We start from the raw sequence: 11106 nt of genomic DNA, 5'->3' as shown, positions 1-11106 counted from the left end.
TGCTACTTAGTCCCCACCTCACTCATTATTATTCAATCCTCCACAAGTGCTCCTCCAAGAAGTGTACAAACTCATGTCTTCTTTTGTGTTAATATTCTTTGCATGCATTATGTTGTCCTCGACATGCTTTCTTGGATGGATACTTTGGAGCTATCTCCTGATCATCATCATCATCATAATATATATGTCCATGAGTAGTAGTGGGGATCCACATTCTTCATGTAAAAGGAGATAGCGCACTTGTGCAGGTTTTCCGGGAATTTGATTGTTTGGAGTTGTCTGACTGGACGAGGGTTGTTCCAAATGATTCTAAATATTCACAGCACGATCGATGTGCGAGCAGCAGTACCCTGTTAAAGCATATGAGAGGTTTTTGCTATACCCAGCTTGTCATGTTAATGCTGTACGTACGTACGTTAATTAATTGCTAATTCTTAGTGTGTGTGTATATATATATATATATATAGAGTAATTCTATATACAACAGTGAAGTACGTAAATATTGCGTAATTGTTTTGAAAATGAGTGGAGTCCACTATTAAGAAATTAATTTTTTTCATGTGGACTTATGTTTTATTCACTTTTTTCAAAACTATTATGGACGGTTATACAATTCACAGTTACAAATATCGTTTCTCATATATATATATACTAGTAAGATGTTACGTGCCTGAGGCACGTATGCGCAGTTCAAAACACTAATATATTTTATTAAAATAAAAATAAAGTACATATATCTTATTATTTTATTACTAATATATATCTTAAAAGCTATTGAAAGATAGATTATTTATAAATTATTATAATACTTTCCTATTATAATGAATACGAAAAGACAAATCTACATAAATCTGTTTTCCTATTATAACGTATTTTCAAATTGGAAATTGAATCCATGATTATTATTATAATAAATCTGCTTTATTAGCATATTTAAATATATTAATAGTGGAATAGAAACCAACAGAAATCATAAAAGTAGCCATAAATAGAATGTAAATGAAAATACAATTGTATCTCTGTGTTCTGTAATTATTACAAATAGATGAAAAGTTAATGAAAACCAGCATATTCCGTTAAAATAAAAAATTTCTGTTAAAACAAGAAAATTCTGTTTCATAAACTCTTTATATATATAGAGATATATGTATGTTCCACGTACACGACTTTTTTTTTTTTCATTTTATCATGTCTTAATTCGTCTTTACATCGATCCCTGTCTGTCTCTCCAAACCTTTTAGGAGATGTTTACTATGTTGGAATAGAGTCCATTGGCCATGGTACTTTATCTTCTTTGTCCATTTCTCTCAAACCCTTTTAGAGATGCTTACAGTGCTAAGACTCGTCTTTATATCCAAAGAAGGACGGAACCAGGAAGTGAATCTCCTGGGGGGGTCGGCTTCTGTAGATTTTTCTTTTGGAGGGGCCGCTATTAATTAATTAATTATTGAGTAAATGAAAAAGAAACCCTAGAATATTTCCTTAATTTCACAGATATTATCTTTCGGTGGGTTTAAGGGTCCCACTGCTCCAACGATATATCTCCCCTTAATTAATTCGTCCCTGATCATTCCAATTAAGATATTGCATAAACAAGATCAGCAGCTAGCTAGCAATGATTTAAACAAGCTTTAATTTCTTGAAACAAGATCAGGAGCAATGATGTATAGGATATGTTAGATTAAAAAATGAATGGGAACTTGATCATATATGGGCCACTATTGTAGTTTGTAACGTGTCCTAATTCTGTACACACACACGTATATATAATTAACTTACAATTGGGATAAGAACTTTCAAGAATATGATAGATATATATATATATATATATTTATATATTATATATCTACTCTATTATATAATAAGTGGCTATCTAATTATGAATATTAATTTTTTTTAATTTTTCGTTAGGCTCGTTTGATTTTAGAGATGAGATGAGATGAGATTAAAATTAAAAAGTTAAATAAAGTATTATTAAAATATATTTTTTAATATTATTTTTATTTTAGGATTTAAAAAAGTTGAATTGTTTATTTTATTTTGTATTGGAAGTTAGGAAAGTTGTAATGATTAGATGATATGAGATTAGATGAGATATTTTCTGAAAACAAACGAGGCCTTAATTTTTTTGTTTTTCTGTTAAGTCTGTTAAGTCATGTTTTACCAAAAGACCATTAAAATCCTTATCATTTGACATATAACTCCCATGTAGAATTTAATGAAAGATCATGTTTTATCAAAACGTCCTTAAGACTCTTGACCATTTGACGTGTAACTCTTTTGTAGAATTTAATGAATGATCATGTTTTACCAAAAGACCCTTAATAGTCCCGCGGTTAGATACTTTGCTGAAGTTTAGATTTTTTTTTTAATCTTAATTTTTTGTCTTTTTTTAACCTTACATTTTCTTTTCCCAGACAAATAAGCTACTGACTTTTTCAATTTTTTTTTTATTTAAATCATTATATCAAATGCATTCCATGGCTTACGCACCTGAGACTGTTCCCTAGTGTGGACACACACACAGATACACACCATAAATTATACTTTAATTATAAAAGATTTTTATAAAAAATAAATTTACAAATTAATGTGACTTGATGTGATACGTTAAATTATAAAGTTAATTTTTATTATAAGATAAATCTAATGAATTAATACATGATTAAGCCACATCAATTTATGATTTTACTTTTATAAATTTCCATCGTGACGGTAACACTTGATCTATGCCTTTTGGACGGATGTTTGGATGTAAATGGGATTGAGTGGAAGTGGAGTTGCAAAGCATCAATTCATTAGACATGAGCTCCGTCGACGTATAGAAGTTGGAAACCGAAATTAGTACGCAACGTCCTTGCTATCTATTTCTACACACACGAACGAGATCAGCCCCCCCGGCCGGCCCTTAGTACGTACCAGCTGGTGACTGCATGCAAGGATAAATATTTCCTTCTCCAATTTACTAATTAAACTACACTTTATGGGATCGATGCACATCAATTATTTATTTTATATATTAAGAGTTATAAAATAAATAATATCTTTTTATATATATTAAGCGGTGTAGTAAACTTCCGCATCATCCAATTCATGATCATGATAGTCTTGTAGATTAGATTTCTTTTCTTTAAATAGTAATCGTGGGCACGTTTTCTCTTCTTGAAAGCTAGCATCCTCCTCATCCATATGAACGTATACGAAGACAAGATCAAGGGCCAAATAAGAAAAGACATTTACTAAAATATAGACAACATCATAACAAATAATGGACCCGAAAATAACATATTCATTCAAATCATTAAAATTAATAGTCCTATTTCAGTTCATTTTATATGTTCACAAAAGTTCTATTTTTTTACAAAAGTTTGATTTTTTAATCCGTAATTAGAGAGAAACTCAAAGAGGGTCTGGATGCATTAAATGCTTGGACCTTAGGCCTAGCAGCAGATATGTGTGTAAGGGCCAGTCAGGACTTGAATTGAGGGGCTACCCAGATAGTGAAGGGGTGGGTATATGCACTACTGTCTACCATAGTGGTCCATGAGGTTAAGGAAAGTAGAGGATTGATAATAGGAAAGGACCATTTACTTAAGCCCATTAGTCCAGAACCCAACCTTGTTTAGTGAGTCTTCTTCCAGCCTAAGACATATTGACATATACTTTTTCTTTTTAAAAAAATATTATTATATTTACTAAAGAATAATGGTTTTAATGATAAATATTTTAATATTTTTACATCCATTAATGTGTGGTTATAATTACACTTCATAAGAAAATATTACAATTTTTAAATTTAAATCTTAAATTTTACATGACTATCCTCTTTTTAATACTCTTAACTGGAGACTATACGTAGCATTATTAAAAAAGAAAAGCCAATTGAAAAACCACAATGAAATTGACATAACTTCTAAAATATAGGAAAAAGAAAATCACAAAAATCTACTGGATTATAGACTTACAGTTTTAGTAAGTAAGGTGGTCCTTGAAAGGTTTGTTTTTGCCCCCGCTGTCCCGTCCCCCGACCGCTTCGCCCTCGTGAGGTGAGGTAGATTACCCCGTCCACCACTGCGGGGTGCGGGGGGACCCTGCCCGCATATGGGGCTTCAAGCGGGGGCAGGGGCGGGGGGCTCTGTTTGTAATATATATATATATAAATTATATATATATATATATTATATAATACGTATTATATAAAAAGAAATATCCAGGCACAAAACGACGTCGTTTTGTGCTTGGGTGTTCTTTTTTTTTAATACCCCTGCCCATAATCAAAACGACGACGACGTTTTAATTATGGGTTAATACCCAGTCGAAGAGCCCCCATTGCCCTTGTTTCTCTTCTTCCTTGCGATTGATCTTCCCCTCTCTATCTCTCTCTGCGATTCGCCGTTTGCCTCATCAATCACCATTCTCATCTCGAGTTGTCGTCGCCGTCGCAGATTTCCAAAGCCGTTTTAGCCTTAGAGCTGGGCGAATGTAAATAGGGATCAATGGCTCACTCTCGAATCTCTTCGTGAATCGCCCCATATTTTATATTTTTTTTATTATTTGTGGATGGAGATCGGAGGATGGGATTAAAGGAGAATGAAATTATGAATTGTAGAGGATTTGATTGTGTATGTGGTTTTGTGAATTGCTTGATTGTGCTCAATGTGCTTTGAAATTGTTAATTACTGAATTGAATTTGATTGGAGGGGCGGGGGCCGGATGGTTGGAGGTCCACCCCCGCACCCCCGTCAACGGACAGGGGCGAAACCTGGGGGAAAAATCCCAACCCGCCCATGCGGGGGCGAGGGGCACGATAGAGGTGGCCCCGTCCCGTAGGGGCAGGTAGCACCCCTAGTTTGTTTCTAAGGTTGAAATTTCCTCGTAGTCTCCTTCCAACAGCTACAGACCAAAACGCCTACTGCATTTGCAATGGTTGTCACTTAATCTCGATCATATGCAACATATACATGATCCATTACTGAGATAAATATGGGTCCTATAGTATCGCAAATCTTCAACATTTTATAATCATTAGAGGCTCCCGAAAAATTACAATCTATGGTGAAAATTACATGAGTCTTCTTTTATATTAATATAATGATGTAACAAATTTTATTTTGAAAAAGAGAAATTTTGTTTGCAATCTCCGAATGAGGACTGCTTTGCACGCCTTACGTGACTTTTAATTTAAATGAAATGGATCGTTTCATTAAAGTGAAAAAAATAGAACGAAATTTGACGCCCATTTCATTAGAGATTCAGAATATCCCCTTCCTTAGAACACTGCGAATACTTGTTCCCTTCTCAAATCAACTTCGTCGTAGTTCGCCATCGCGTGCACAGCTTCCCATTGCCATCGATGTTGCCGTCCCCTTCCTCAAGTTCGTCGTCGCCACACCTAGTTTGCCTTTGCTATTTGGCATTGCACTTGGAAAATCAATGGACTGAATTAATAGTTTTTTCTTATAAATCTAGTGCTGTCATATTAAGAACCCTGTCAACACACTATAAATCGTGTTAAAATCTAGTCCCAGAGCTATCACCCACCTTAAGTCAAGTATTACCAGGAAAAATTTCATATCCTTTTATGATACTTTTACATAGCCCCAAGCCCGTGCTAGCATGTACCTCAGTTGTACACCACCCAAGTAAGTATTTTTGATTTCTTGTCGTTGAAGACCAAAGGCAGTGTAAAGTTTTATGCTTTCTCATGGTTGAAGACCAGAGGTAGTGGCTATTTGGTCATTTAACTAAAGAGTTTTTCTATAGACAACCGCCACTGCGCAAACGAGATGTAACCTGGGGGACGTGGCACAACTTATGAAAAATAAAAATCAAACAGAAGAAATCAAACATCATGAAACCATTCTCTCTTTTCTTGTTTATTATCTTCCTGATTTCTTTATGTGACAAACACAGTTACCTTCAAGCAGAGATGGGATGTTTCAGTTTCTGCAGCTCCAAAACCCCCGCTCCCATGCAAACTTCCTTATCTGAAACTGCTCAACAAGACCCAGAACCCAAAAATCTCATATAAGAGGTCCTTTTGCAAATTTCAAGATGCAAAGTTCATCTGATGGATGAAGGAGAGGCCACAGACCAATCAACAAGAGTCGTTCCTCAGTGAGACCAAGAGAGAACTTGGTGATGATGGTTTCAATAATGACGAAACTCACCAGGAAAGGCCAGTTCTAATTCCATTCTCTCTTGAAGAACACCGGCCACGGATCGAACTTTACATCTTCTATTCGTTTTCTTTTCCTCAAATTCTACTCTCTCTTCAAAGCACATATTATGTAAACGAAAAAAAATAAAAATAAAAAAGAGGAAGAGGAAGAGGAAGGTTTCTCCTCCAACAAAGACAAACTCACTTTTTACATTTTATGTTTAATAGGTTTCTCTCAAATCCATTTCCACGATTTCTTTCTTTTGTTTTTGCCCTAGGAATTTTCCTAAAGTTTCCAAAAGTTCTCCAGCTCAAGGTGACAAACTGGATAGATGGAGAGGAAGAGGATGAGTGTTGTTTTTGAAATCGGAGAGGGAGGTCGGCGAGTTCATAGAAACAGAGGTGAAGAGGGAAAATTGAGATGGAAAGGGAGAGGGAAAAAAAGATGAAAAACTATACAAAGGAGAGGGAGAGGGATAACATTAAAAACACACCATTTTGGTTTTAAAACAAATAGCTAAAACACGATCGTTTCATTAATGACATGCACACCACATCAGCAATTGCACGCCGGTTGTCCCATTGCCGATTACATCCAACATTTTTGTTAACTGAAACACACGTGCATGACTGCAAAGAGTCCTAGAATGGAGAATGTACATAGCACAACTCTTTTAAAAAAGAATTTTACTACTCATCATCCTTACACACAATATTTTTTTTTTAAATTTTTTTTAGTTTTATTCTTCTTAAACTTATTGAATTCTTCTACTCATCATTCATATACCACACATTTGAAAAAATTAAAAAATATAATACATGATGTGTAGGGATGATGAATAAAAATTTTTTATAAAAAAAAAAAAAAAATCAGAACCCCTCAAATGTTGGGAGATCCCCATCCTTCCTAGTTCCTTTACTTTTGCATGCTCTATTCACTTGCTCTAGCCTCTCTGCCAGCCCCATCCCCTTTCCCTCTATATTCCATGACTTTCATCTAATTTGGTGACTATGAAAAGCTCGACTTCAAAGGGTATAATAAATGATGGCTCTAATAGAGAGATAGGTTGGGAGCTCAGGCTCGGTGACATGTTTGTGTTGACCGATTCTTGCTCATGAAGACGTTTGTGAGTGAGAGTCTATCATCTTAAGAGTCCTTTAAGTGGTCAAACACTCCTCCATCAATTTAAACTGATCTCATGAAAATAGGATCACGTGGGACACGTAAACTTAAAATTTGATGGGAATTTCGGCTATAAATACATGTGTTTGGTCCCCAAACTCACTGACTCAATTCCCTTCGGTAATACACCATCTAAATAGAGTAGAGAAGAGTTTGGAAGAGCCAAACACAGTGAAAACTGAAACTTTTACAGTGAATTGCATCAATGGCTGGAGGTAAGATTTCTTGGCGTTAAACCCTTTAATTCTCATTTCTAAAGTGTTATTCTGCATTAGAGAATTCTATTTAAGTCTAACAGTTGGTATCAGAGCCTTAAAATCCTCTATCTTGATGTTTAAATTCAAAAACCCGAGTTTCTCTGTTTTTGGCCGTGACTTGAAAATTTTTTTTGGGTTTTTATTTTTTGGACGTTTTTTATTTAAAAGAAGTTTAGAAATCATAAAAAAAATATTTTTTCTAAGCTTTCTGTGATTAAAAACATGATTTTTGACGTGAAAAAATACTGTAAAATGCAAAAATCGCGCTGTGTCTGGAGGTAGAAGACGACGCGAACGACATGTCGTTTTCAGGCTTGTTGAAAACGACATGTCGTTTTCAGCAGCTTTTTGTTTCATTCGGTTCTGCTAAACGACAGGTCGTTTTCAACTTTGATGAAAACGACATGTCGTTTAGCATAATGATTCTTATTCCCGTATACTACTAAACGACACGTCGTTTTCAATTTAATGAAAACGATATGTCGTTTTGTTTCGGAGCCCGTTCAAGTGTAATGACAAAAACGACACGTCGTTTTTCAATTGATGAAAACGACATGTCGTTTTATTCGGTAGTCGTTTATCAAGCCTGAAAATAAACGACATGTCGTTTTGAGTTTCAGTAAAACGACATGTCGTTTAGAGGCTGTCTGTGTTTTAAGAAATGGGAAAAACGACACGTCGTTTTTTCCTTCTTGAAAAACGACATGTCGTTTACTTGGTGCAGAAAAAAAAAAAAAAAAAATTTCCATTTTAAATGGCTTGAATAGTGGGTTTTTGGGTCTATGCCCTTTGTGCTTATAATTTTTTTTTTATTTTTAATTATATGCAATGAGGTTTTTTGTTTATTATGCTCATATTTAGTTTGCATGAATTGATTAATTTTTTACTTTTTACATGCAATTTTTGATGAGTATATAGTTTAGAGCATGAGATTAAATGTTATGCATAATATTATAATCTAGATTGTGCAATATTTATGCTTATATTATGAATCTTTTGTGCATAATTATAACATGTGAGTATTAGTTAAAATTATGTAATTCATAATATTAAGCTAGTCTTATGCAATTTAAATGTCTAGTGATCCATATAGTTTTATGTTAATTAGAGAATAGCCACATCATCTTTAATTAAGTAAAATTATAATGATTGATTAAGATCACATAAGGAATATTAGACATTAATTGTAATTAATTATACATAAATATAATAAATTTTATCCCACAGGAATTTTTATTATATTTATATTATTAATTAGGATAAAATATCAAGTTATTCATAATTTACCCACATGAATTATGAATGAAGTAAATAATTTGATAGTTTTATCATAAAAGTCTAAGATAGAATACACATCAAATTCATAATATACCCTTTAGAATTATGAATTAAGTAATTATATTGATAAAATTCTATCATATAGATTAATTGGATCTACTGGTATTAAAAATTTAGCCCACAGGCAATTTTATGTCATTAGATTCAATTTTTAGGCATGATTTACATTGGTAAAACATGAATATTTATTTAGGCCTCAATTTTAACGTAAACATGTAATTTATATGCAGTTTCACAACCTACAAATTTCTCTGATATTCGTTATGATATCCCTGAACTTAAGGGAGATAACTATAAGGTCTGGAAGGAGAGAATTCTTCTTCATTTAGGGTGGATGAACATAGATTATGCTATTAGGAAAGACGAACCACTAGCTGTAACTGATACCAGTAATGCAGCAGACATTGCACTTTATGAGCGATGAGAGCGATCTAATCGCCTAAGCATGATGTTCATTAAGACTAGAATATCAGCTGGTATTCGTGGTTCTGTCGATCAGCATGAAAAGGTCTGAGACTTGCTAAAAGCCATTGATGAACAATTTGTCACTTCAGACAAGGCACTAGCAAGCATCCTAATTATGAAGTTCTCATCCCTAAGACTCACCAGTGTGAAAGGTGTGCATGAGCACATCATGCAAATGAGGGACAATGTGGCTCAATTGAAGAAACTCGAGATTGAAATGTCGGAGTCCTTCCTAGTGCACTACATCCTGAACACACTCCCGCATCAATATGGACCCTTCAAAATCTCTTACAACACACATAAGGATAAATGGTTAATTAATAAACTCATGACCATGTGTGTTCAAGAGGAAGGGAGACTGATGATGGAACATGGTGAAAGTGCAATGCTGGCATCGCATGGATAGTGCAAATATCAAGCCAAACTGAAGGGAAAAGGCAAAATACCTCCCCAATGTGGTATTAAGAAAGATTCCAAGTGTTTCTTCTGTAAAAAGAAGGGACACATGAAGAAGGAATGCGCCAAATTCCAGAAATGGCTTGCAGACAAAGGTAATTCGACCTCACTTGTTTGTTATGAATCTAATATGGTTAATGTCAATATTAACACATGGTGGATTGATTCTGGATCAACAATCCACATTTCGAATTCCTTGCAGGGTTTGCAAAACCTAAGGAAGCCAGTGGGAAGTGAGCGAATCATCTTATCAGGAAACAAGATGGGCTCGCATGTGGAAGCTGTTGGAACTTGCTATTTAATTTTATCTAGTGGTTTTGTTTTAAAGTTGGAAAATACCTTTTATGTTCCAAGTTTTTCTAGAAACTTGATTTCAGTTTCAAGACTAGTACCTTTTGAATATTCCTTTAATTTTTCAAATTCATCATTCAGTTTATTTTATAAATCTGATTGTGTTGGGAATGGTACTTTGTCTGATGGTCTTTACTGCATTAATTTACAAAACAATACCACTTATGATTCAATGCATGTTCACACTGGCACTAAAAGATGTGTTATTAATGAGGATTCCTCTAAATTATGGCACCGGAGATTAGGCCATATCTCCATAGATAGGATTAAAATATTAGTAAATGAAGGGGTACTTAATACTCTGGATTTTACTGATTTTGAGACTTGTGTGGACTGCATAAAGGGAAAGCAGACCAACAAGTCAAAGAAAGGTGCCAATAGGAGTTCAGATATATTAGAGATCATACATACTGATATATGTAGTCCAGACATGGACTCATATGGTCAGAAATGCTTCATCTCTTTAAAATCTTTAAGGCTGAAGTAGAGAAACAATACGGTAAACAAATTAAGATCGTGAGATCAGATAGAGGTGGAGAATATTATGGTAGATACACTGAGAATGGACAAGCACTGGGCCATTTGCAAAGTTTCTTCAAGAGCATGGGATTGTTGCCCAATACACCATGCCTGGTTCACCGGACCAGAATGGTGTAGCAGAAAGAAGAAACCGAACATTATTGGACATGGTGCGGAGTATGCTTAGCAGCTCCAATCTTCCTAAATCATTGTGGGCTGAAACACTTAAGACGACAGTGTATATATTAAACCGAGTTCCAACTAAGGCTGTTTCTAAAACGCCATTTGAATTATGGAAATGTTGGAAATCGAGTTTGCGACATATGCGCGTTTGGGGATGCCCGTCTAAGGTGAGAATTTATAATCCACAAGAGAAG

The sequence above is a fragment of the Juglans regia genome, chromosome 14 (genome assembly GCF_001411555.2).
Source record: "Juglans regia cultivar Chandler chromosome 14, Walnut 2.0, whole genome shotgun sequence".
Classification (NCBI taxonomy): Eukaryota; Viridiplantae; Streptophyta; class Magnoliopsida; order Fagales; family Juglandaceae; genus Juglans; species Juglans regia.
Note: the sequence above shows the minus strand (reverse complement) of the source record.